At 53.8% G+C, this 2500-nt stretch overlaps 3 non-coding genes across 3 annotated transcripts in view; all 3 read right to left on the bottom strand.

Annotated features, from left to right (window-relative positions):
- Positions 1-452, bottom strand: part of LOC139685574 (large subunit ribosomal RNA) — a 4115-nt gene extending 3663 nt beyond the window's left edge. The window contains exon 1 of the ribosomal RNA XR_011700182.1: positions 1-452. This exon is cut by the window's left edge and continues 3663 nt beyond it. This is a non-coding gene — a ribosomal RNA (large subunit ribosomal RNA).
- Positions 453-676: 224 nt separating this feature from the next.
- LOC139685578 (5.8S ribosomal RNA) lies at positions 677-831 on the bottom strand. Its single transcript, XR_011700185.1, has one exon. It is a non-coding gene; the product is annotated as a 5.8S ribosomal RNA (ribosomal RNA).
- Positions 832-1034: 203 nt separating this feature from the next.
- LOC139685572 (small subunit ribosomal RNA) overlaps positions 1035-2500 on the bottom strand; it is a 1865-nt gene continuing 399 nt past the window's right edge. Inside the window, exon 1 of the ribosomal RNA XR_011700180.1 lies at positions 1035-2500. This exon is cut by the window's right edge and continues 399 nt beyond it. This is a non-coding gene — a ribosomal RNA (small subunit ribosomal RNA).

The following is a 2500-nucleotide window of genomic DNA, read 5'->3' as shown; positions in this document are numbered from 1 at the left end:
GGTACCACCCGTTTACTCCCAAACGGTTTCACGTACTCTTGAACTCTCTCTTCAAAGTGCTTTTCAACTTTCCCTCACGGTACTTGTTCGCTATCGGTCTCGTGGCCGTATTCAGTCTTAGGTGGAGTTTACCACCGACTTTGGGCTGCACTCTCAAGCAACCCGACTCTGAGGAGCGCCCCTCCCGGGAGGCAAGCGCGGAGGTCGCACGGGCCTGGCACCCTCTCCGGGCCGTGGCCCCGTTCAAGAGGGACTTGGACTCTCCGGCGCCCCTCGGGAAATTGGACGCTCCCAAACGCCACAGCGCTCGGCGCCCCGCGGGGGGCGCGAGCTTTGGCCCTGGAGTCGATCCCTGTTCGCTCGCCGTTACTAAGGGAATCCTGGTTAGTTTCTTTTCCTCCGCTTATTAATATGCTTAAATTCAGCGGGTGGTCTCACCTGCTCTGAGGTCGGCCCAAATGATATAGTTGCCCGTGGAGAGGGAGTAATAACCGAGCCCCCACCGATCCGCAGGCGAACGCCGTCAAAAAATAACGAAGCGTCTCACCTCGACCGGCGGGGACGGGTCTCGCCCAATCTCCCGCAGAGCCCCCTATCAATCCGGGCGACGATCCATCCCAGCGAGGGATGCTCGTCGCCCCAGTACGCAAACGTTTCCGTTCGCGAACTGAATTGCCGGCCCTCAGCCAGGCGTAGCCCGGGAACAAAATCCGAGGGCTGCAATGTGCGTTCGAAACGTCGATGTTCATGTGTCCTGCAGTTCACAATTCGACGCGCAGTTAGCTGCGTTCTTCATCGATCCACGAGCCGAGTGATCCACCGTTTAGAATTTCTTTCTTTCATTTCATTTTATGTAAAAAATTCGTTTCATCGAAACATACAAACTGGGAATTTTTTCCCTTCTTTGCGAGCGAGTTGGGCGTGTGTCTTTTAAAGCCGGCTTTTGAAAGCCGGGCACCCGACTGCTCGCCTTCTTTGTCCCTTTTTCTCTTCACCAATTCGTTCCAAAGCTACGATTTTATAATCGAAAGCTGTAATGATCCTTCCGCAGGTTCACCTACGGAAACCTTGTTACGACTTTTACTTCCTCTAAATGATCAAGTTTGGCCATCTTTCCAGCAACATCGGCGCCACCGGTGTTGAGGCGGCGAGCGCCGCGCACCAGTCCGAAGGCCTCACTAAATCATTCAATCGGTAGTAGCGACGGGCGGTGTGTACAAAGGGCAGGGACGTAATCAACGCGAGCTTATGACTCGCGCTTACTGGGAATTCCTCGTTCATGGGAAACAATTGCAAGCCCCAATCCCTAGCACGAAGGAGGTTCAGCGGGTTACCCGGGCCTTTCGGCCAGGGAGGACACGCTGATTCCTTCAGTGTAGCGCGCGTGCGGCCCAGAACATCTAAGGGCATCACAGACCTGTTATTGCTCAATCTCGTGCGGCTAGGAGCCGCCTGTCCCTCTAAGAAGATAGCTACGTCGGAAGCATAATAGATTCCGACGCCTAGTTAGCAGGCCAGAGTCTCGTTCGTTATCGGAATTAACCAGACAAATCGCTCCACCAACTAAGAACGGCCATGCACCACCACCCACCGAATCAAGAAAGAGCTCTTATTCTGTCAATCCTACCGGTGTCTGGGCCTGGTGAGGTTTCCCGTGTTGAGTCAAATTAAGCCGCAGGCTCCACTCCTGGTGGTGCCCTTCCGTCAATTCCTTTAAGTTTGAGCTTTGCAACCATACTTCCCCCGGAACCCAAGAGCTTTGGTTTCCCGGAAGCTGCCCGCCGAGTCATAGAAGGAACTTCGGCGGATGGCTAGCTGGCATCGTTTATGGTTAGAACTAGGGCGGTATCTGATCGCCTTCGAACCTCTAACTTTCGTTCTTGATCAACGAAAACGTTCTTGGCAAATGCTTTCGCATCGGTTCGTCTTGCGACGATCCAAGAATTTCACCTCTAACGTCGCAATACGAATGCCCCCGTCCGTCCCTATTAATCATTACCTCGAGTTCTGAAAACCAACAAAATGGAACCGAGGTCCTATTCCATTATTCCATGCACACAGTATTCAGGCGACCAACGGCCTGCTTTGAGCACTCTAATTTGTTCAAAGTAAACGTGCCGGCCCACCAAGGCACTCGGTGAAGAGGACCAAAGAAGGATAACGGAGCCTCGCGGACCCCACCGGCAGGACGTCCGGACCGGCCAGTTGAGCACCGACAAGCGGCGAACCGACCGTCCGAGACACACCTCCGACTACGAGCTTTTTAACCGCAACAACTTTAATATACGCTATTGGAGCTGGAATTACCGCGGCTGCTGGCACCAGACTTGCCCTCCAATAGATCCTCGTTAAAGGATTTAAAGTGTTCTCATTCCGATTACGGGGCCTCGGATGAGTCCCGTATCGTTATTTTTCGTCACTACCTCCCCGTTCCGGGAGTGGGTAATTTGCGCGCCTGCTGCCTTCCTTGGATGTGGTAGCCGTTTCTCAGGCTCCCTCT

Source organism: Hetaerina americana, unplaced genomic scaffold, assembly GCF_022747635.1.
Source record: "Hetaerina americana unplaced genomic scaffold, ioHetAmer1.1.p SCAF_1164, whole genome shotgun sequence".
NCBI lineage: Eukaryota > Metazoa > Arthropoda > Insecta > Odonata > Calopterygidae > Hetaerina > Hetaerina americana.
Note: the sequence above shows the minus strand (reverse complement) of the source record. Positions and strands in the feature narration are given on the sequence as shown.